This window comes from Ambystoma mexicanum, chromosome 6p (genome assembly GCF_040938575.1).
Source record: "Ambystoma mexicanum isolate Mex_15411 chromosome 6p, UKY_AmexF1_1, whole genome shotgun sequence".
Taxonomy (NCBI): Eukaryota; Metazoa; Chordata; class Amphibia; order Caudata; family Ambystomatidae; genus Ambystoma; species Ambystoma mexicanum.
In genome coordinates this window covers 1,536,995,606-1,537,021,282 of record NC_090935.1, presented here as the reverse complement: position 1 = coordinate 1,537,021,282, position 25,677 = coordinate 1,536,995,606, and the positions used below count along the sequence as shown (strand labels likewise).

Sequence of the window (25,677 nt, the reverse complement as noted above, 5' to 3'; positions counted from 1 at the left end):
AGATGACATCCTTTCAGTAAGGTTCTCCCATCCTGTGTTACCAACTGTAGTTCCTGGAACCCTCAGGTCCCATCACATTCCATATGACATAGCTGTATTCTACTAGCAGCACTGTGTGCACCCAGTGCAAATAGATAGGTACAATACTACACATCTCCCTCTCTTCAATTTAACACCAAACAAAGCATCACAAACCAAGCATTAAAAGAGGCTCTCAAAATTACACACTCCTGCAAATCCGTAAAACCTATACAACATTCACAACCAAGAAAGCGTATCCACATTCACGTAACTAACAATCAAAACAATCAAATACACAAATCACCACCTGCCCGGGACTGCCACTCCCGGGCCTCACAACTGCCACTTGCGAGCACATACGTTCCTTGCCACACTCTCAACCATCAAAGCGTATCTCCTCCCACTCCACCTGCCACATGGAGACAAGGGTCTGCCACACCCAGCACAACCGCGTACTCACGCAACCATCAGGAACTATCTAACATTCATATGAACCTCATATTTTATCCTTATCAACATTACATTTGCCTCACAACCATAACTGCATAACTACATACACCACCATTCCTCTCCGAAACACCTGTGGTTTGCGCCATCACATATTCACATACACACCCTGCCATAAGAAACAATGAAAAGTGGGAAAATGGAGAAAAAAAACTCACAAAACAAAGATCACATTAAAACAACGCAGCTGGAAAAGAACAGCGCGAGAAGAGAATACACCGCGACAGAGACTGATCAGATCTGAGTCCAAGTGCAAAAGATCTTTGAAAACAAAATTGTTTTGAATGCAGCCAAAAAAAATGAAAGCATCCAAAGTTTAAAAAAACATGTTAGGCCAAGGAAAATAAACCAGTAATATATTAATATGCATGCCATAAGTACTATGCCCAAAAATTTGTATACGTACCACGCAACATTCGTGTCACATTTAACCATAGGGCTTTCTCATTTAACAAGAAAATCACTCATTGTTTTCACTCATGTATTGCATGACATCAGAACGATGCTGTGCCAAAATATTATACTATAACATGGCATCAGAACGATGCTGTGCCATTTAAATTATACTTATTACAATCCACATATGGATAATATATCATTAATGAACATATTTCCCCTTTGGATTGATACACATTTAAAATATCAATATGCATTGCAAATATATATATGAATTGCAGCATTTGGAGACCTGAAAATCCTATAATATTGTTAAACACTACACACAGGAAAAAAACATTTTCTTTTTCTTTGTGTTGTTTGTTCGTTAGGTTGTTGGTGTGATATAGTGTTATGCATAAACACACACAACCTCTCTCCCTCATAAAGTGAATGCAATCACCAATTGCACTCTGTCACCCTTTTAAATATTGGCATATGCATCCATACAAGGTAACATATACTACCATGGCACACACCCTAAACATTCAGATTATGGCAATACTGACTGGTTCCTATTAGCTGCAAGCATTACAAAATGTCATTACTATTAAACATTTAAATAGATTGAAGTGCATAAAATACACATGAAACATCAGCCAGAAACATTTCTGTACTTAAAAGTAAAATGTCCATGAATTACACGTGGAATAAACACTGCTTTCATTAGTGTGGAAGGCATTGCTAATGCCCCCTTCATTTTGTACCATAAATAACTTCTGGCAGGTTAATGACGAAGGAAATCATTAACCTTTAACTTTGACACGGCAGCGCTGTGGTTTATAAAAACACAGCACCTGTCAATTCGTCCATTTCTCCATGAAGTACTGCCATGTCCCATTGTCTTTCAGCAATTCACATCACAGGGACCACCATAGTTTTATTATTGTTGAGAACAGGAGCAAATAAATTAAAACCCATTTCATTTTGCTCCAGATGCAGCGCCGCTGTTGCACTGCGAGTCATCTGCTTTCCTTTTAAAATTGACAGAAAACATCTCCATCGTAACGCGGTGTATGAATCCCTGGAGGTTAACATTGATACGAGACGGTGAACACCCAAACAGAAAGCAGTCCTTCCCATGTACGTCATCACGTTGAGACCACGCAGGAGAGACCTTTCTTCTAATTTTTCCATTGTAAATAACAATTCGGAACTCCATGGAAGGCCGCACTATTACGAGCAGCTTTAGAATGCCTGGAAATGCAGCATTCGCATTCTTTTCCCTACGTGACTTCGCCATACTCTGCCACAATGATACATACGTCATCATTTGCCTTACAGCAGCAGAACCACACAGAGCTGCGGATCGTGACCTTTCCAACGGTCGAATCTGGCAGTAACCATCACTCATGGAGAAAGCAGACACATAATGAAAACCGAAACCTCCGCTTAAAACTTGCATCAGCCTGAGTGCCCCATATCATTTCTCCTGCCCAAACAGTGCACAGCCATTTCACAGTACCTTTATCCTTTATGAAAACGGGCATTTTATCATTACTTCTCTGGCTGCCTGCAAGGGAGAAAGTGTCTTCCCATCCCCAACAGGACTTATGCCACGTCGATTTCAGGGCATCAGGGCATCTTTTCCACTGCTGGCCTCACCAATCCCCTCATAGGAACTGGCACTGGGCATCATCACTGCTGGGCTCATCATGGACTTCTGCCATAGAATTATCATCACGCCAGAAGTCAGCAGAATCTCCCCAATGGGTCCTTTCATTTTGGGATGAACAGGCCATGTAAAACAGTTGATTAGGAATCAGAAAACACCTGTTCATCCCATCCTCGTCGCCATTGTTGATGGGACCTGAGGGTTCCAGGAACTACAGTTGGTAACACAGGATGGGAGAACCTTACTTAAAGGATGTGATCTGTTTAGCTCCCTGCCCCTTTCTATATAACTAGCCCTGTAACTCTGTAACTTATAAATAAACTTACTCCTTTTATATATACTGGTCTCCTGTGCCTTACCTGAATCCAGATGTCTTCTTACCATCCACGATACTACAGATAGCAGTACAATTAAATACAAATAATACAGAGGGAGAAGGGCCGGCCGAACCTACTTCTTTAAACTTCTGATCCATCCTCCAAGGTAAGTTACCATCATACAGCCCTCCGGGAACCCTCATATGAACATATTTCTTCCACGTCTCCCTCACTACTTCAAAAACTACGGATCTCCCCCGACCCCCATTGGATACCATAACTCTGCACCTCTCCGCTGCGTTGGCAGGTCCCCCATCAGCCCCTTCAGCATAACTCCCCCTGGTTGATCCCACAGCAGCACAGACTGCAGTTGTGCCTCCACAAAATACTTCTCATAATCCGGTATGCCCAATTCACCCTTCCCCCCCCCCTAGGTCTTCGTAATGTCGCCAACGATACCCTCCACCTCCCTGAATTTCATAGTAGCTCCCCCACTTTGCTATCAAGCATTCTAAAAAAATACTTTTTTGATCCCATATGGAATATTGGTGAAAAAATAAAGTAGTCGTGGCAGAATCACCATTTTACACAGAGCCACTCTACACATCAGAGAGAGAGGTAAAGGCTTCCAGAATTGAACCGAGTCTCCTATCCTTGACAGCGCTCTCCCCATATTATCTACACACGTCTCACCTATCTCGTGGAATACTCGTATGCCCAGATACTTAAACAACTCCCGTTCCCATTTTATCCCCAGCCTCGGCAGGTCCTCATTCTGGCATTCCCGTAACCCCCCCCAATGGAAACCAAACTGACTTATCTACATTCACACGGAAACCAGACATGTGACGAACATTTCGCAGTATTTCCAGTAGCTCCGGAGGTACGCCTCTGGGTTTGACACATACAGAAGCAGGTTGTTAGGGAGAATTCTCTTCTATGGCTAATTTTCCTTACCTATAGAGTCCCCCAGCAGCTTTGCTGGATTTGAAGTGTTTATTTTTTTCTCCTGCTAAGAGTGAGACCCTTTTTTTCCCCCCACTCTTAGACAGATTGCTAGTGAGTGTTTTAGACTATCTTGTGTGCTTATGGTCTATGGGGTTTTTCTCACCCCCATAGGAATCATCTTTTTACATGTGTGGTACACAGCACCCTCCGTGCCGTACCACAGGGGTGTCGTAGCGACCCCCAAACATAGACTCCATACCCTGGGACTGACTACTGTCTCCCAGGGCATGTAAAGTCCCCATTGACTTTACTAGTCAAATCTTATGGACAAAACCAGTACAACCCATCTTACTATGGAGGTACTGGGAAGGGTTAATAGTTTTCCCATGTGTTCATTTTCGAGGGGGTACCGTACAGTCCCTCTCTGAGAAGTTTCAGGCTGGTGGTAGTGGTTACTACCGTAAGTATTCGACCACTAATATTTCCCTATGGGATTTTCCCATTGTTCGAGGCTACCACTTTTACTGACAGCCTCTAACATACCGCCGGTTTATTTTAATATTAACTTTACTCCGGTAGGTTTTTATTAGAAGAAATTTGATTTAATTTCTTTCTCGTGTCTTTCTCTATATTCCTAACCCACGTCGGGGATCCTTTGTTTGTCCTTTTGGCGGGCTTCTGCACAGAAGCCCTTCTCTAGGTGCCACTGAGTCTGGGGTAGACAGGATGGGTGGGAGGGGGAAATAGGCACCCTGGACAGGGTTGCCTACGCAATCCAAGTCACACTCAGCCCTGATAGGCTGGGGGGATTCTCCCGCTAGGAGAGCCACCCCACTGTGTGAGTGACAGCTAGGCTGTATGAATGGGGGTCTTGCTGCATAAAAACTGGGTCCTGAGGACTGGAGGACAAGACGTCGCCACTGGAACTAAGAAGCCAAAGAGGAGAGAAGACAAAGACATTTGCAACGACTGAACCACCGGTGAAGCCCTGCTGCAGATCCTCACCACTTTTCTCCAACGACTCGAGAAGATCTTCACCTGCAAGAGTCTTTCCCTTGAGCTGGTGGGGTCAACCAGTTTGCCAATTGCCTTCCAGGACCTGCCTTGGTCGTATCGCCAGTGCCAAGCACTAGGAGACCGGGTAGCCAAGGCACCCATCCACCCAGACCGCGATTTAAAGGAGCGTACCTTTTATTAGTTTGGCAGCACCGCGGTTGGTTTCATCCCTGGGCAGTGCAGTAACTCAAACCTTCCTCCACGACGAGAGCCTCTCTTCCTCTGCTGGATCTCCCGAACTGCAGGAACTGCCAGGAACTACCGCCACCGCAGGAGCCTCTTCCACTTTTAAGGTGCATTGTTCCGCCAGGCCTCCCTTTTCGTTGGGTACTGCTAAAGGTATTTTAAATCCTTTACTTACCTACTGGGCTGGCCGCCCCTATCATCTAACATTGTCTTTCACCTTCTGCAACCGCCTTTTCGAATCGTTTAACAAAGACTTGACTGCAGCTACAAGAACATTTTGCTCCTGGGCACTTTGCCCTGTACCACTGACTCTGGCACAGGCCTATTGACTCTGGCTAAATCTGTTAAAACTGCCTTCTCTAGATTGCTTCTCACCTAGAAATGTGTTGGTGCACATAACTCTTATAACCACCTTTTTCTTCTGTCTTTTTAAACTTGCTAAGTGCCATTTTGCTCAGTCTTCACCTCAGTATTATACATGCTAAAGTACTGCCTTGCCTAACTTGTTCCCAATCTTATTGGGAAGAGTTGCTGGTGTGTTTAAGAGTACATTCCTGTATAACCTGGCCTTTACCTCCCTTTTGAGAAATTGTTAGAATGCCATTTCTGCTTGGTTTTCACTGTACTGTTTTGCTCAGTTTTCACTCTTGCTCAAACTTGTCTACAATTTAAATAGGGAGCTGTGTATTCTTTTCTTGACTGATTTAACTTGCTTTTAGAATTGTGATTTGTGTGTGAACATCAGAGTGTGTAAAATAAATATATATATTCTTTTTGATACAAAGTTTTGGTCAGTGTTTCCTTGTTCCATAGTATTGTAGTCCTAATGCAAAAACCCTGAATACTGCTCATCTCCCTCTCGAGATAAGTCTGACTGCTTAGCACAGCTACCAACTAAATCTTTTTGGTATAGACTGATACCAAAGGGGATTTATTGCATATACCTGTAGTCTTAATCTTCTGTAGTGCTCCCTAAGGGAACTGCACAGGATTCTGCCTAACACAGGTCATCGGCATATAACGAAACTACATGCCTCCGCCCTCCCACTTCAATTCCTGCTTCCCTCATTTCCTAACTTAGAAACGCTGCTAGTGGTTCAAGGCCCAAAGCAAATTAAAATCGGAGAAGCTGCGCAACCCTGTCGAGTCCCCCTGCAGAGTTCCCACTTCCCAGACACCCAATTATTAGTCCTCAACATTGCCATTGACTTATTGTAGAGCAAACCCAACCATCTACAGATGTTGTCCCCAAATCCAAATTCCCTTAACACCCAGAATAACCATTTCCATTCAAGCGAATCGAAGGCCTTCATGGCGTCAAAAGAGGCAATTGCCATATTGTGCTTCCGCGTCATCACCAGGTCCATAACATGATGGAGACGAATTAGGGTTACCTGAGGTGTTCCTCACAACAAACCCCCACCCCCCTGGTCTGGATGAACCAATTGTGGCGCCACCTTGGCCAGGCTAATTGCCAGGATTTTCCCCAGAATCTTCCCATCCACATTAAGCAGGGAGATAGGCCGATATGCCCCACAATCCAGCGGGTCTTTCCCTTCTTTCAAAATGATCCTGATCACTGCTTCCCGTAATGATTCCGGGAGGCATCCCGTTTGGAACGCCTCCTCAAACACTTTAAGTTGCGGAGCCTGGAGACCGACGAACGTGGAATAAAATTCTATGGAATAACCCATCACTACCAGGAGCCGTCCCTTTCCTCATATTGTCTATTGCCCACCGTATATCCCCCCCCTCCTCAATTGGGGTATCCAGTTTCTCTTTCACATCTTCCCCTATTTTTGGCAAATGAATTAGTTCCATAAGGTCCTCCACATCCACATACCCATTTACACTCATGTACAATTCACTATAAAAAGCTACAAATGCTTCATTAATCTTCTCCTGCGTGCCCACTATTTCACCCAAACCCGTCCTAACTCGGGTAATGACTCGACTTATCTTTGCTAATCAACCTAGCTTCCCCGCCTTATTCCCCTCTCCATGCAGTCTCACATCCCGCTTGCTGTCATCAAAATGCGCCAACTCCGCTAATGTCGTGTGGTGTTGCTCAAGCTTTTGTGCCAGTCTCTCCCCACCGGGGTACCCCTCCCCTATTCCCCCATCTAATCCGCTACTTGGGTTCCCATCTTTTGCAATGTTTCTGATAGCCGTTTCCGCATTCCTACCGTCATGGAGAAGCATAACCCTCTTATATTCGCTTTGAAGGCCTCCCAGAACGTCCCCATAGATGCCACTGTTCACTTGTTTAACTCAAAATAAGCTTCAATCCCCTTACGAATTTCATAAACAAACGCCCCATCTCCCGATGCCTCTCTGCATGCGCCATAACCGCCTGGGGATCTCCCACTAGTACCAAGCAACGTAACCACTAAGGGGGAATGGTCCGACAGGGTACACCCCAAATATTCAGGCCCCTCAAAGAGATGATAATATTCCCTCCCCGTCAAGAGGTAGTCCAGGCGAGAGTACGAACCATGCGCTCCTGAGTAGTACGATAACCCTTTTTCCTCCCCATGCCTTTCCCTCCATATCTCCACTAGGTCCATTTCTCCCATCACCTTATGGAGTGCTGACCTCATACTTCTTCGTGGGCCCCCCACTCATCCAGAGCTTCATCTAAACAGCCAGGCCTCCAGATAAGGTGCGTACAAGGCCTTTTTACGCATGAAAATCTTGTAAATATGACAGCTTTATTATTTTCCTGTGTACATTTACACACAAGTTTAGAGCAGAGGGCAGTGCAAAGGTCAGGTTACTTGACAGAAACCAGAGGCTTCTTACGATTTGTTATCTACATGTTTGTAATCGCAAGCCATTGATGAACAAGTTACTTTCTTACCTGGTAACGTTCTTTCGATGGAATGGTCCGACGACGTATTCCATATCTATGACATGTAATCACCACAGCTGTGCTGCTTCGGAAACTTTTTTCGGCGTCTGCGTCCTGCGTCGATGACGTCGATGCGCCGTCGTCGAGGACCTCCTCCGACGTCATCCGATGTGATAAGTAGGACGCACGACGCCCCTAGCCTCAGTTGTAGTTTTTCCCCCCAGAACGTGTGACATTAGTCAACTGCCAGTCAGACACAAAGCCTTGCGCAAAAGAAATTCTGCAGCGGGGAAGGCAGGGCGGGAGCGATATGGAATACGTCGTCGGACCATCCCATCGAAAGAACGTTACCAGGTAAGAAAGTAACTTGTTCTTCGAGGGGATTGTGTCCTCCGACGTATTCCATATCTATGACAGACTCCCAAAGCAGTACCAGAGCAAGGAGGAGGGAAAGAATTTAGACTCAAAATTTAGAATAGCCAATCAAATAGCAGAGCAAAGGACCGCCTTGCAAAAGGCCAGATCCTGTCCTCGGATGGAATCGAGGGAATAGTGACGTACAAATGTATGTACTGAAGCCCAGGTGGCTGCATCACAGATGTTGCGAATAGGAACACCCCTCTGCAGGGCAGTAGATGCAGCCATACCCCTGGTAGAATGGGCCCGCAAGCCAGCCGGTGGGTCCTTACCCGCCAAGCGGTAACACTCCGAGATGGCCAAAATAATCCAACGAGACAAAGTCTGTTTCGTCACAGCTTGCCCCAAACGCTTTCCAGCGTAACCAATAAAGAGTTGATCGTCCACTCTGACCCGGGACATGCGGGAAACATAAAAGCTTAAAACTCTCCTAGGATCAAGCCTATGGAGCCTCTCCTCTTCCTTACCAGGATGCGGAGGAGGATAGAATGCCGGAAGAACAACCTTCTGGGCCAAATGAAATTCCGTCACTACCTTCGGAAGAAAAGAAGGACGAACTCTAAGGACAACCCTGTCCTTGTGAAATACAGTGAAGGGTGGCTTAACTGAAAGTGTCTGTAACTCACTCACTGTGCGAGCGGAAGTAACCGCAACTAAAAACACAGTTTTCAGAGTTAACAGCCTCAAAGGGCAAGAATGTAAAGGCTCAAACGGAGCACCCATAAGAAACTTAAGAACAAGGTTTAAATCCCAACCGGGCACCAGGAAAGGTGATAGAGGGAACACATTACTGAGCCCTTTCAGAAACTGTGAAATTAAAGGGATTTTAAAGTAAGAACACTCTTCAGACGAGCGCTTAAAGATGGACAGCGCCGCCAGGTAACCTTTAATGGTAGCCACTTGCAAGCCCCTGTGGGCCAAAGAAAGTAAAAAGGACAGAACCATGGGGATGTCACATGCAAAAGGATCCACATTCTGAACTCTGCACCAGTCGCAGAACTTACGGCAACGGTACAGAGACTTTGTTGCTGGCCTTCGGGCCGAAAGCAACACCTCCATCACGTCTTCAGGGAGGTCCCAATCCTTATACCTCAACCTTTCAGAAGCCAAGCGTGAAGGTTGAGGGATCTGACCTCTGGATGGAGGACCTGACCCCCCCCTCCCGTGAGAGCAGATCGTCTCGGTAGAGAAGACGACGTGGAGGGCAGATGGACAAGTCGAGAAGGTTCCACGTCCTCCGAGCCCACGCCGCAGCAATGAGGATCATCCGGGAATCGAACTTCCGTAACCTCCGCAGCACGTGCGGGATGACGGGGACTGGAGGAAACGCGTACAGCAGCAGGAATGACCACTCCACCACGAACGCATCTCCTAAGGCTCCTTTTGGAGGAAATTCCCGCGAGCAAAACCTTTCGCACTTCCGGTTGACACTGTAGGCGAAGAGATCCACTTGAGGGGTCCCCCAAAGGGCGAAGATCTCCAGGAGAATCTCCTGAGCCAACTCCCACTCGTGAGAGATCGCGCTCTGCCTGCTCAGAGCATCCGCCGTCACGTTTTCGTCTCCGGCCAGATGAACTGCCGAGATCGAAACTTCCTGCTGGATGGCCCAGAACTCGAGCTGCATCGCTTCCCTGCACAGAGGAAGTGACCCTGCCCCCCCCCTTTTTGTTGAGGTAGTGCATGGCCACTGTGTTGTCCGTCAGGATCAGGACACTCTTTCCTCGCACAGTCAGCAGAAAAGCCTTCAGGGCTAGCCCGACGGCCCTCAGCTCCAACAGATTGATATGGAGTCTGGACTCTGACAGAGACCAACGACTGCTGACTTTCAGCTAGTTGGCATGAGCTCCCCATCCCGTGAGGGATGCATCCGTCCCGATCGTCACCTCCGGCCAGTGAAGCCAAAATGGAGCCCCCTTCATCAAGTTGCCTTCGACGGCCCACCACAGAAGGTCCCGGCCGACCGAGGGCGGCACCTGAACTGGGTCCGACATCCTGCCGGAGGACTGCGACCATTGCGTCTTGAGTGCCCACTGCAAAGATCTCATCCGCAGGCGAGCCTCTGGCACCAGAAGAATGCAGGATGCCATGAGGCCGAGCAACCTCAAGAACTCGAACGCTGGGAGCGTCTGGGCATGCTGAAACTTGTGCACCATCTGCTGAATATGAAGAGCCCTCACCTGGGGAGGAAAACACTGCCCCAGGGAAGTGTCGAGCACTGCTCCGATGTACTGGAGCCGCTGTGTTGGCGTCAAATGGGACTTCTTTAAATTGAGGGAGAAGCCCAGCCTGTGAAGGGAGTGGCAGGTGACGGACAGATGATCCAGGACTTGCTCGGCAGAGCTCCCCCTGATCAACCAATCGTCCAGGTAGGGGTAGACGTGAATCCCCCCATGCCTGAGATGCGCTGCCACCACCACCATGAGCTTGGTGAAAACCCTCGGGGCGGAGGTCAATCCGAACGGCAGGACCCGAAACTGAAAGTGCGAGTCGCCAACCGCAAACCTCAGGTACTTCTTGTGCTTGGGATGGATCGACACATGGAAGTAAGCATCCTTGAGGTCGAGTGATACCAACCAGTCCTGAAGCTGAAGGGCCTGGAGGACTTGAGAGAGAGTAACCATCTTGAACTTGTCCTTCCTGAGGAGTTTGTTCAAACCGTGCAAGTCCATGATAGGTATCAATCCCCCGTCTTTCTTCGAAATCAAAAAATAAGGGGAATACCATCCCTTGTTCGTCTCCGCTACAGGCACCAGTTCTATGGCGTCTTTCTCCAGCAGGGCTTGAATTTCCTGCGCAAGGAGCGGATCCGGACTCTGCAAAGAGAGGTTCCCCGGTGGATTGTCGCAAGGCCTGTGCCGAAAGGGAAGACAGTAGCCGTGGGTTATGATCTCCAGAACCCACACAACTGAAGTAATGGCTTGCCACTCTACAAGATGCTGCGCCAGCCTTCCCCCAACCGCGAACCATGGGACATGGCCTCATGACTAAGTGGGAGCGGCTGCGGCGTTACCTGAGGGCAAAGAGGCAACTGCCCGAGCGGCCTTGGCACCACGGGTACCCTGTCGTCCACCTCTGGTACCCCTGCGTTGGCCTCTTTGACTGCCAGCTCCTCTCGCTTTACTGAAGGACGAGTAATAGCGAAAGGAACCACCCCTCCACTGCTGTCCCCTAGGATGAAAAGGCGGAGGTTGGCGAACTGCAGCGCCCAACGACTTCGCTGCAGCTTTTGAGGTCTGCAACCTCTCAAGGCTCTCGTCAGCATTGCTGCCCAAAAGGTGTTCACCGTCAAAGGGCATGTTGAGGAGCCGGGACTGCACATCAGGAGCAAACCCCGACTTCCGCAACCACGCAAACCTGCGTATCATGGTGCTCGCCGCCATGGACCTACTGATGCATTCAGCTAAGTCCAAACCCGACTGAACGGACTCACACATGGCATCCTTACCATCCTGGACCATAGCAAGGAAACCATCCCGTTCGTCCCCTTCGGGAATATGTTCAGCCGCTAACGCAACACAGTTCCACAGAGTGTGTGTGAAACGAGACAAGGCACAAATGGAGTTGGCCGCCTGAAGCGCCATACCACCAGAAGAAAACACTTTCTTCGCCCGGCCATCAAAACGTTTTTCGTCCCTATCAGGAGGGATGGTAGGGTACGACGCCTGCTTTGCCGGGGCCGCCTGCACCACCAAACTCTCCGGAGTGGGGTGCCTGGTCAAGTAGCAGGGGTCGCTACTGGCTGGACGGTATTTTCGCGACAAAGATCTGCCCACCGCAGGGAGACTCTCCGGAGCAGTCCAAGCCGCCGCCGCCACCCTTCTCTGTAAAGCCATATGGAACGGCAGTACCGGGTCAGTTGGGGGACCAACATCAAGGATGTCCGTTAGATCATCCTGCACAAACTCCCCTGGGGGAGCAGACCATCCAAAGTACTCAGAAACCCTAGCCATAAGGCGACGGTACGAGGAATCGGCATGAGAGCCAGGCTCAGGCCTACAAAACTCCACCTCCGAAGAGGTGTCCAGTCCACTGGCATCATGCAGTGACTGCCTCAAATCGTCAAACTGACTATGGCCCGAGACAATTTCATCTGGAACCTGACTAGGAACCAGGCCATCAGAATCCTCATCCGCCTCTGAAATATATTCCAGGTGGCGAAAAGAAGGCACCCGAGAGTGCTTGCTCTTAAACCAGAGCCTTCCTAGGGGGTTCCCCCGTGCCACGTGGTACCTCCGACACGAAAGGTGTCGATGGCGTCGAGCGAATCGGCGCCGAGAGATCAGGCATCGGCGCCGAGAGATCAGGCATCGGCGCCGAGAGGATCGGCGTTGAGGAAATCGGCGTCAACGTCAGATGCAGCGCCGCCAGCATCGGCGGAGTCGACACAGCCCTCGAAGCCGGAGCCCCGAGCGTGTCCTTCGATGACCTGAACGTCGACGGCTTCGACGACTTCCTCGGAGCCAAAGCCTCGAGAAAGCTTGTCGACGCCCTCGACGCCTCAGACACCGATGTCTTCCTCGAAGACCTCACAGGTGCACATGGTCTCGAGCGCGTCGAGGACCGGGACCTGGAACGGGTATGTCGAGAACGAGTCTCCTTGTCCGAACGGGACCTCTCCCATGACTCGTGCCGACCACTCTTGCGAGCGGTGTCTCTCGACCTCTCACGACCAACCCCACTCGGGGGCACGGACGGCTTAGTACCCTGCGACTCAAGAATCGCCAACATTTCCTTCCCGAAGGAAGCCCATTCCTCCGGCGTCGCACGGCTGGTGGGGTAAGCGACGTGCCAGGCAGAGTCCTCCGAAGAGGACCTGGAAGACGACCGGTGTCGGCGCTTCCGAGAATGCCTCGAAGAGGCTGAGGAGTGGCGAGACCGACTCCTAGAAGGAGACCCACGAGACTTCCGACGATGACGCAGAGAGTCACCCCTCGAATCATCCGTCAAAAGCCCCGCAGACTTCGACTTCCGGGGCTTGGACACCCGACCTACCGACAACTTCTTCTTACGTTCGCGTAAGGCTTTGGACGTGAGCGGCTGGCAGTCGATACAGTCATCCGTGTCGTGGGCCTCCCCGAGGCACCAGAGGCAGGCGTTGTGCGAGTCTGTCACCGACATCTTGGACCCACACTCCCCACACTTCTTGAAACCCGGACGCGGGGTCGAAGACGAAGTAGAAGACATCTTCACACGAAGGATTTTCACAAAAACGAACAGGTTCGAAGAACAGAACTCCAAAGAGTCAAGGCGTTAACCGAGATTCACGAAGCAACACGTTTGCGGAAAAAACGGAACTGAGGCTAGGGGCGTCGTGCATCCTACTTATCACATCGGATGACGTCGGAGGAGGTCCTCGACGACGGCGCATCAACGTCATCGACGCAGGACGCAGAAAAAAGTTTCCGAAGCAGCACAGCAGTGGTGATTACATGTCATAGATATGGAATACGTCGGAGGACCCAATCCCCTCAAAACATACCTCTGAAACAGAATACATATCTCTGAAGCCTTTTAAAAAAAGAAACTGCACACTGTGATAAAAAGGAATGGTTTCTTTCCATTCAGCTTCTGCTGTGTTGATGCTCATGAAGCAAACAGAAGCACTGTGCATATTTATTTTCCTAGAATTTTAGGAATGTATAATTAATAAGATGGAAAACTAAGTTGTAATTGAGTTTACATCCATTCAACCTTGCAGTCAATGTGGTACATTATTATAAATGGTCAGTGGCAGCAGAGTATTTGATCAAGGGTGCGTGATTGTCATACACCAATCGCAGGTATTCTAGCATCTCAAGTCTTCAAGACTACAATTCAAACATCCAAAACCTGACTCTCTAGGAAGTGCAATCGCTGTTCAAAAACAAACAAAAGTTACATAATTGAAATAGAAACCCAGCAAAGTCTGTGATAATCCAGATAAGTATTTAAATGTATGAAGCGCTTCATACATAGTTTGTCCAACTTCTAGGTACTGGGATTATTATACCTGAGTCGATACTCAGTTAACTGACCTCTGTAGGATTTTAGCCAATAGGATAGCTCAGCCGGTTGAGCACTCGCTGCTGCATTCTGCACTTGATCTGTAGGTTGCAGGTTCAAAACCCGGCAAGGTCAACTCAGCCTTTCATCTTTTCGAGGTTGATAAAGGACTACCGATGTTGGTTTGGTGATGATTGTGATAAATATATTCTATGTACAGCGCTTTGCAAAAAGCGCAATATAAATAACCTTTTGACCATTAGATTAGATATAGAATTTAGTATGGAGCCCTTGCCTCTCTGCACTGTTGTATCATAACATTGGCATATCATTGGGTAGTAATAGCACCAGAAAATGAGTACTTTCATTAAACATCAATAGACAATTCTGCTACCGAACCTCAAAACACACAATATGATTCATGTTTGCTTTACTATGTAATTGGCTAGGTTATTGTGTTTTCAACATTTAAATATATACAGGAGAAATCAAATGGCCAGACCTTACAGAAATAATGAAAGTTGTATTGTGTCACAATGCAGAAAGCTGCCGCATAGTAATGATTTCTATACAGGTTTTTTGACATGTCGGTTGGATGTCACATACATTTTACTCTCTTGAAATGGAGAAAAGTCATTTTTACTCTCTTAAAATCACATTCTCTCTCAAAGTTTAAAAATAGGGAGTAAAATACTCCCAACTCAAAATCTTATCTGGAGCACTGTAAACAGCAGTTAAAATCTCCCCTCCCTTCCCCCAAAGTGTCAGGTCTCCCCTGCACGCCCCCATCATCCGCAGGACCACCGGGATGTATTCCTGTTCATCGACATTCGGTGCGTACGAGTTCACCAGACATAATGAGCGGCCTTCCCATAGGCCCACCATAATCACTGTCCTCCCCACCTCATCTGTCACCACCGTTTCCACCTCCACAGGTATCCCTCTAGCTACCCAGAAAAGGACACCCCTCGCCTAGGTTGAATAGGTCGTCCTGTAAATTTGCTCTCCCGATGATTTCCCCAGTCTCCCCAACTCCTCCTTCCCCATATGCGTCTCCTGTATCATGACAATCGGTATCCCATGTCGTTTTAGGAATTCCTCTACCCTTCGTCTCTTGACTAGTTCCCAATCCCCGGACATTCCACGTCCTGATTTTTAACCTTTCCCTTTTACCAATCTAACCTGGCGGAACGGTTTCTCCAGGATCATAGGACTCTCCCTCTTAACCCCGCCCTCTCCTCTATTGTTAGTCCCTATGCTCTTTCCCGTTTCTAATGTCTTAACCTCCCGCCGTAGGATCCTTCACTGTCCCTCCATCTCCCCCTCACCCCCCTGTCCCCTAGCCCCGTCCCTATCGACACCCATCCCCAACTTGGTGCCTTCAACCCTGGCTCTCCCTGAACTCCCTGCCCCAGACCCAACTCCCCTTCCCCATTTCAGCCCCCGACCTCTGCCCCGTTCCCTCCCCCAATGTCGATGGGTGCCCCCCAATCGTGCTTCAACTCACCCTTCCAACTTCCCCAACTGTGTTAACCAGACTACACCCCGCGGGGTACTGCTCCTCCTCTTCCCTTGTGTAGACCACTTGACTAGTTTTCCCCACTTCCCCTTCTTCCTCCCCTGTGGGTGGCAGCCAATGGTGTCAGGCAACCAAGGGGGGCGCCCCACATTGCCCCCCCCCTCTGCCCGCTCAGATGACCAAGCCCCTACTCCATTCCACTGTATACATCCTGGGGGACAGCTTCCCATTAAAAGACCTCCACCACCTACCATGCCGCCTTGATCAGTTCACTCCTTCGTTTTGAGCCATGGCTCCTCCGATAACCCCTGGCTTTGCGAGTCCCCATTGCATGGTGTAGCATCCAGCCAGTCCCACACTTCTTTCGGGGAGGTGAAGAACCAAGACTTCCCTTCTGAGATCACTTTCAATTTAGCCAGGAAGAACATCATGTACTTCAAATTCAACTCCCGCAGCCGGCGCCTCACTGCATCAAATGACCTCCTCTGCCGCTGCACTTCCAATATGAAATCTGGGAAGATCCGTAGCTTTGTAAGCCCAATGTCATAGAAGCCCGCCTTACGTGCCTCCTGCAGAATGGCTTTGCGGTCCCGGAAATTCACAATCTTGGCCACCGTCACCCTCGGCGGGGTGCCCGGTGGGGGGGGCAATCCCGGTACCCTATGCGCTCTTTCCACTAAAGAATTTTGAGAGGCCCCTGATCCCTAGGAATTTCAAAACCAAGTTTTCAACAAACATTTCTGCACAGGGCCCCTCCTACCTTTCCGGCACCCCAACCAGCCTGATGTTGCAATGCCTGGAGCGCCCTTCTGCATCCTCTGCCCTAGTCTCCAGGGTCCTGGTCGCTCCCACCAGGCCTGCCACCTGTTTTTTTTTTTAGAGTTTGAATGTCATCCTCCACCGCACTGACCCTGTGTTTCAACTCGGACTCATTCACATATTTTGCGGAGGTCTGCCCGGACCAGGGAAACATCCACGCCAACCTCTTTTTTTTAAAACAAAACAATTTTTATTATTTTTCAGTTTACAAACAGCACAGCACACCCGACAGTAAAAGTTATAAGTGTCCGAACATCATGCATCAGCATGTACGTACCACTGCCATCCCCTTCCCCCCATAACTCGAGCTTACTCAGTTGCACCTTTATTCCTATTCCTGCCAGAAGTATCATGATCGTTTGGACTGGCCCAGGTGGGCTCGGTTAATGAGGCCACAAGCTGTCTCCAGGCCATCAACGTTCCCACTTCATCATCCTCCCCCCTGTAGGCCGCTTCATACCATGCTGCTGTTTCCGCTTCTGCCCATTTCAGAAGGTCATGCCACCACACTTCTAACCTTGGTCTCTGACTCACTTTCCACTCCATAGCTATTCTGCATTTGGCCAAAATATAAGCCAAGTCCTTAAGTTTGCACACATGCTTCATTTTACGTGGTCTGGTGAATCCTCCCATCATGCACGCCCACACCGATTCTATGTTTAACAGGATTCCTTTCTCCGAGAAGCGGTGGGTAACCTCCCCCCAGAATTTCCGAATCTCTGGACATGCCCAAAACATGTGCATTATCCCTGCGTTTAGTTCCCCACATTTGTGATTCTGTGTTCTTGAATCGGGCTATCTTTTGAGGGGTCATGTACGCCCTGTGGGTTACATATAGCTGAATCCGTTGTAATCCTGCGTTTCTGGACACCTTCTTGTGGTACCACTGTGCTCTTTCCCATTGCCCGTCCTGCATGGATTCTCCCGCGTCATCCTCCCATTCCCGTCTCAACTGCGTCACCTCTTTCCCCACCCTGGACATTACCATTTGATAGATCCGGGATACCACATGCCCTCCTTCCAAGATATCATATATTGTCTCTATGGCCGAATCTGGTTGGTCTTCTAGTGCTATTTCTGACCATGTAGCTCGTATCTGCCTTACCAGTCTGGTGTAAGTAATATACTGCCCAGGGTGTACTCCAGTTTCTTCCATTAGTGTTGTGAATTCCAGTGCCCTCCCATCTCGCCACACATCACCCAGTGTTGCTATGCCCACCGGTTCCCAGTATCTCCGTATTGTCTTTCTTAGTTGTGCGTCCACTCCTCTCAGCGTCACTAGCGGCACTGGGGGGTTTGGGGGGGGTACGGGGTCAGGTTCTCCATGTCCTGGCATGTCTTGAGCCCAGGGGTGGACTGGCCTATAGGGAACTCTGGAGATTTCCAGGTGGGCCTCTGCACCCTGGGCCTCTTTTCTGTGGTATTTCCACATTTTCTCATAGGAAAAGCATTGGGCTTGCTGAAAATGTGTCATATGGGGCCACTTTGAACCTTATTTCCAGGGCCTCTTTTGGTCCGCAGTAATTATTTCCAGGGCCTCTTTTAGTTCCCAGTCCATCCCTGCTTGCGCCATGTCTTCCATCCCAATTCTAACAGTTTCGATCGCCCTCTTAGCTCTGATTTGGGTAGCCATATTAGTTCTTTCAGAAAGTAGGGTGCACATTCTGACCTCAGCAGTCTGGACTCTGCTGTTGTGTCTTCAGCTAGCCATTTGGTCACATACTGTAGTTGCCCGGCCAGATGGTATATCTCGAAGTTGGGCAGTTTTATGCCACCTTTCTCATGCGCATTTTGTAGCTTCCATAAGGCAATCCTATTTCTGGTATTGTGCCAGATGAAACCTCTACATAAGCTCTGTAGTTAACTAAAAAAGCTTTTTGGGAAACCTATATGGAATATTCACAAAGAAGTGCAACAGCCTAGGCAATACGACCATTTTCAGAAGTGCCACCCTTCCCATCATAGCCAGGGGGAGTTTAGCCCAGAACTTCATGCTGCTTTCAATGTTCGCTACTGCTTTCTCTGTGTTGCGTTTATGTTCCTCTTCTACCTCATGGTAAATATTAATCCCCAAGTATCTAAACGTGCCAGTCTCCCAGGGTATTTGTAATACCGGCAGGTTACCTTGCGCAATTCCTTTATATCTCCCTAAGGGAAATATGCACGACTACCTGGGGTTAACCGCAATGCCGGTGAATAACGCAAATCGCTCCATTACTTCAAGGACATATTGCAGGTTTTCCTCTGGGTACTTCAGTTATAGCAGCATGTCGTCTACGTACAGTGAAATTAGGTGCAGCCCCTCTCTAGTGTGGACCCCCATCTCTTCATATTGTTGCCTTAAATATATTGCTAGGGATTCCAGTGCTAGGATGTACAACATCGGAGACCATGGACAGCCTTGTCTGGGGCCCCAACAGAGCTGCCATTTGTCTGAGATGATCGCTCCCGTTTTGACTCTAGCAAGAGGTGAGCTATACAACAGCTTCACCCACCTCAAATACCCAGGCCCCATTCCATATTCCTTCAAGGCCGCCATCAGCCATGGCCACCTTACTGAATCAAAGGCTTTCACTGCATCTAGTGAGACAATTGCGAGCTCGTTTGCATCTCTTTCAGTCTGTTCCATGACGTGATGGAGCCGTCTATGGTTGTCGGCTATGCTCCTACACAGGACATATCTTGTCTGATCATGATGTATCAGTTTGCTTATATCCTGTCTGAGTCTGCTTGCTAGCACCGCCGTGAGTATTTTACTATCCTGGTTTAACATGGACAGAATTCTATAAGACCCATATTCTGTGCTAGGCTTATTTGGTTTGGGAAGCGGGATAATTATTGTCTCTCTCAGGGATTCCGGTAGTTTCCCTATCTCAAAGGCCTCATTTAGCATTGCCAGCAGTGGGGGGAGCACCTTCGACCTGTATGCTTTATAAAACTCACTAGGGAGCCCATCCGTTCCCACGGCTTTGCCAGTAGGTAATTGTCTGACCACCATTTCTAGCTCTTCTAATGTAATGGGGGCGTAAGGCCCTCTTTCTCTTCCGCACTCAGTTTAGGTAACCCGATGTCCTCCAATATCGCCCTCATCTCATTCTCATCTGCCCCTCAGGCATCTTCGTATATGTTTTGGTAATATTGAAGGAATCCCTCGTTTACGCTCCCTTTGGTATCCGATATGTGCCCGCTCACTCCCCCTGATCTCCCTGATCACTGGTCTAGGCGTCTCCTGTTAATATAGCCATGCCAACATCCTTCCTGGTTTATCTCCCCCAGCATGTTGTCTTTCTATGTATTTCTTATAGTTTAAGTTGCATAGTCTCTCCCAGTATCCCCCACATTCTTGTTGCAATTGACTCAGCTTCGGCATCTTCCTGTGAGGTATCCCCTTTATTCATAATTACTTCTAATTTCCTTTTTGTTTTTTGCAGCTCATTTATTATGTCCCCTTGGAGCCCTTTGGATTTTGATATTGCTGCCCCGCTCGCCACTACCTTAAATGCCTCCCACAAGTGCTTTCCGATGCTACACTACCGGTGTTCTTTTTGAAATATTCCATTATCTTCTCCCTCTCTGAACCCTATATCTTTCAATGCCTCAGCCCTGAGCCGCCATGTTGAAATCCTGGCTCTGGTGGGCTGATGTTGCCACTTTAAGATCAAAAGGTGAGTGGTCCGATAAGACCCTTGCTTTGTATTCTGAGCTCACCATCTCCCCGGTAAGTTACGGGTTGACGAACATGTAGTCTAATCGTGTATACATGTTTTGTGGGGCAGAGTAATGAGTAGTGCCTATCATTTGGGTGGTGTTGTCTCCATATATCTTCTAGTTGAAAACCGCTCAGCAGTGTTTTCAGAGTTTTGGCAGCAGGGGTAGGCTTGTCTCGTTTCCTATCTGCTCTGTCCGCTCAGGGGTCTAGCGTGCAGTTGAAATCCCCTCCCTATATGACCGCGCCTCCTATGTACGGGCTGACTTTGCCGTACAGGGTCTTGAGATAAGTCATTGTATCCTGATTTGGGCCGTATATGTTGATAATGCACAATTCTCTATTTTCTAGCATTCCCCGTATCGCCACCATTCTCCCATCCGGCTCTACTGTGGACCGCAGTAACTGAAAGGGTACGTATGGCGCGACCCAAGTGATTACTCCCCTGGCATATGTTGAATACGTTGCTCCAATAGTGGTCCCCTTCAATTTCTTCGCTATCATTGCCTGTTTTTCTTTTGTGAGGTGAGTTTCTTGTAATAAAGCTATGTCTATTTTTTGCCTCCTCAGGTACAACAATCTTGTTTCTCTTCAAATAGTTGAGTCCCCTGACATTCCAGGTTACTATCCTGAGGTTCCCCCATCACTTATCCATACCCCTTCCCGCCTCTGTCCTCCCTTTTCCTCTGCAGAAGGCTCCGCAGTTCATGGATGTAAGCTTGTTTCCCCCCCGCCCTCCAATTCCACCGCAAGCTCCCCAACTTCCTCCCTCCCTCCCCATGCCCGTCCCATCCCCAACTGTTCCCTCCCCTCCCCACCCCCCCATCCCCAACTGATGCCCAGCTCCATCCCTGGATCTCAGGCTATCCCACACCTAGCACTTTTCTTGGCTACAGCCAATACTTGGTGCCCAGTGGGGGGATACCGCCCTACTGGCGTTTCGCCTACTCTAACTATTGGGGGTAGGTCTTGCTCAGTCCATGGTTCTCCCATTAAGCAATGTGTACGGCATACTAATCATACTTCGTTGACTGCTTAAACCACTATATTCCAGTCCACACCAGTCCTCATGTTGAATATATTGAATCACTATTATCTATGCCCTATTGACACGCCCTATGCTGCTCCATTGCATTCCCCTGCTGCCTCCAACCCTAAATCAGGAGTTTTTAGTAAGGCGTTGATTCACTTATCCTGTCCGCCTTGCTCCGGTCCATCCGCGTCGTCTGGGCAACCTTGGGTGTGCAGCCAGTTCTTTGCCTCCTCTGGATCTTCAAAGAAGTGTGCTTTGCCCTTATGTAAAATCTTTAGCTTTGCGGGATATAACAGCATATATTTCAATCCTGCCGCCCTCAGTTGCCTCTTCACTGCAACATAGCTAAAGCGTTGTGGCTGCACCAGCATAGTAAAGTCCAGGTACACTGACTGTCGCCGGCGCTCGGGTTATTGTTCCGCCTTTCCGGAAAAATTCCAGGATCTTTTCTCTGTCCCTGTAGTTTAGGATTTTTGCAATGATTGCTCGTCGCGGGGCTCCAGGCGGCAGCCCCCTTACCAAGGCGCTGTGTGCCCGTTTTATTGCAAACCCTTGAGATGGCTTACCAGCCCCAATTTCTTGGATCAGCATATTTTCCACCTACTCTGTGCGATCTGTTGCTTCTTCTCCTTCTGGCAGTCCCACCACGAGGATGTTGTTGCGCCTTCCATGCCCTTCTGCCTCCTCCGCTCAGTTTTCCAAATTGCGCACTTGTTGTTTCAGTATGTGGATTCTCCTTGGCGTTGGTCGTACTGACCTCCGTATTGTTTTTCACTGTGCTCTCAAGACTGCTTGTGTGCTCCGCTACTGCCCTGACGTCTTGTTTCAGGAGGTTGACATCCACGCCCACAGCATCAATCTTAAATTCCATTGCTGCTTTAAGGTCCGTTATCATGGTGGTCCACGAGGATTTCATTTCCGTGATGGCCTGCACGATCAGTTGGTCTTCCCGTGGCGGGGCCGGCATGTCATGCGGGCCGGTTTTCACTTGTGCTGCATTAGTCGGGGATTGCGGTGGTTTCGTGAAAATGTCCATTGTTGGTTGCTTTATTTTAGTCTTGCCATGCTTTTGCGCCATTGTCTCTGTTGCCCGCCAGTTGGCTTCCTGCCGCGCAGAGTCTTATGCCCTTACTGCAGTACTTCTCCTTTGTTGGGCCACAGTCGTCCTGCTGCTAGTATTTAGAGTTTCCGGTGGATCAGTCCCCTGGGTGTTGCTTGTTCTGTTCCCCTTCCAGGGAGAGGGGGGTTTCACCGTGTGTGATGGACTGCTTCTCACTTGTGCTGAGCCGCCAGGGGCTCAATAGGTGCACTGCATGTTCCAATCTCCATTCATTCACTTGTTTCTTCTTCTTGTGGTTTTTACGTGCAGCAGGATCACTGTAGGAGGTTCGGGGGCCCACCGGGATCGCAGCCTACTCCATCGCTGCCAAGTTACGCCCCCTGCCCCCTTAGCAGTATACTTTGTTAGCTTCTTCTCAGTGGCGCACAGCTATGGGAACCATTGTTAGTTTAACTGGTGCTAGTATTGTATCCGTTGCTCCGACGTCCTTTACTGTTGGGCAAGCGGCACTCCAGGGGGGACAACCCCACTCCAGCTTCAGCACAGCAATGATTGTGCCCTGTTGTGTGTTGGCCTCCCACTCCAGTGCTAGGCCTGTTGCACTCTTTTTTTTATGATTCAGTACAGTGGTGTGTCTCCACTGTTCGGGGCTGCCAGTGTGAACAAAGCAGACAGCAGTAGTGGCAGCTCGCTGCCCACGCCTCTATTTATCTGCCGTTTCCACTGGCAGCTTGCTGCTTATGTGCCGTCTTTTCAGCTGGTCACCCCGCTTTGGCCGTCTCGCTCACCTCCTTCTCATGTTTTTCGAGCGCTTCTCCGCTCAGCACCTTTGTCCATTTCCGACATGTATGCCATTGCTGGATCCCGCTTCCCTCCTGTGTGAACGTCACTGTCGGTGCTGTCCAGGCACGAGCCGGCTATTTACAGCGTGACTCGGCACCGCTCCACGTTCTCTGCAAGGCTACGTGCTCGTTGTCTGCCGGCCAGCCACGCCCCCGTCTAGTCTGACTTAACTTAACTTGACTGCTTTCTTTAGAATTTCCTGCTCAAATGTAATGGTCCCAGTTTAGTCTGGGAGCAAAAGAAAGACAAGTATATCAGTATCTGGTACAGGGAATATTTGCGGTTGACTTTTTCTCTTGAGACTGCTTTTAATTCTGCACTTATTGAATACATTATTTTGCTCAATCATGTTTTATCCTTTATAGTGCCAGATTTTTAATGATCAAATTCGGATCTTTGATTAATTTTAATAGTGTTATCATGGTTATCAAATTTGATGCTCTCGTACAGTATTTTTCTACAATTTAGACATGGAATATCAACTTTTTATACACCAAGCACTTTATTCATTCTATTACTATTGATTCGATCATTGTTTTTTTCCCCTCAAATATTGAGTGATTTTTTGGTTTTATTGTATTACTGAAATTACAGAAACCCTAGTAATTAAGAAAAAAACATGCTTGTAAAACTTTGCCTTACTCAAGTTATTTGACAAAAAACTCTGCAGCCCAATACAAAAGGTGGACCATCTGATTGAAGAAACTGAGAACCTTTTGGCTAGAACTGACAACTATCGCACCCTATTTGAGACCACGTAATAAAGAAAATAACGTTCAGTAAATGGTTCAACTGTAAATCACTTAGTTACCCTTTTCGTTTGAAACTGATAACTATTAGACCCAGCACCAAAAGAAAAAAAATACGCAGCTGTGATAAACTATCTAAAGCATCTAAAATAGAACGTAGAAAAAAAGAATGCGAATCTGACAAGGGCCGCATGGATTTATTGGAAAAATATAAACAACCAAGATAAAGCCACAAGCGGGTAGAAAGAATTTTTAGAATTCCAGCACATGTTCATTTAGGATCTGCAAAACCTGAACAAAATCCTTCCATCCTTATGCCAATTACCAATTCCATTCAAAATTTAATAAAAAGACTATACTTCATGACTCTCTTACAACACAAAACCAAATTGCAATATTGGCATCATTATCCAAAAATCATAAAGATGGAGTAAGGGGCCCACTCTCCTGATTAATGGTCAGATTGTTGTTGATTCCCCTATTATGAACAGTTCATTGCAGGGATCGAAATTAAGATTTGATAAGCAGGAGCTAAAAGCAGCTCATGGGTATCCAGAATTAGCCAGTAACCAGGAGCAATCACTGGGGAAATAGGAACTAATGCATATTTTTCAGCAAATCTAACTCCCACATAAGATGTAAACACATCACATAGTTCATGCTTTAAATGTCGGAGATATGTGCTTATGTTTATTTATAGATTGTCCCAAATGCACAGAGTTAAATTCAGATAGGTGTGCAAGGCATAACGTAAGAAGTGTTACATAGCAATTTGTTATGCAATTCTGTTGATTTGCTAATTAAGTTGACATTTGTGTATCACACTTAACTATTTAAATTACCTTGAACAATGAAAGCGAAGCTCGTCCGGCATTGCGCTATTGCCCTTGGGGCTCCCTAAACCCTCTTACATCTGTTCATTGCAAGTTCAAAGAGGCTAATGGGAGATAGTGCAGCAGAATTTCTCTCCAGAAATTCTCTCCACTATTAAAGGCCTGTGTGCGAGTACTAGACAAGTCACATTCTCTCATTGCAAACCAGAAGTAAGCTGGATTAGTAAAATAACTATATCCTGTCTGGCAAAGACCACTATGTATGAACTTTTCTTTTTTTTTTTTTTAAAGACAGTCTTGCTTTCCCTTCTTAAAAATTAAGTTGCATAATTACAGTATTGATACACTGCACTGTGTGCAAATGTGTATGTAAAGTTTAAGTAATTGTATATAAATCTTATAGTGTTGACTATATTTCATTTTACTGGAAGTGCAACGCATTGATGAGTGAACACTTTTGAAAATGTAAATTTTAGCACCGCCAAATGCTTTTGATGGTTAACCTAGTTTATGTGACCTGCTGTTGCATAATCTGTGCAACTGGCGCTCAACTCATAAACTGACCTCAAACGCGTTATCATCCCATTGTTTCACCCTGTTGCTTTATACCAGCTCCCATGAAAATGAGATAGCAGCAAAACTACAATATTCCACCCAGTTTGCCCAGCTCTCTGCCTTCTACACCATCCACTCTGCATAGTCCCTTACTTTCTTTCCTCTTACATAAAGATAAACAAAGCTAACTAAATGTTTACGCAAAGTAGTGATCAATAGTTCCAT

General features: G+C 47.8%; 1 protein-coding gene across 3 annotated transcripts in view; it reads right to left on the bottom strand.

Annotated features, from left to right (window-relative positions):
• Positions 1–25,677, bottom strand: part of HOOK3 (hook microtubule tethering protein 3) — a 1,904,471-nt gene that overhangs the window by 457,206 nt on the left and 1,421,588 nt on the right. The window lies entirely within an intron of this gene.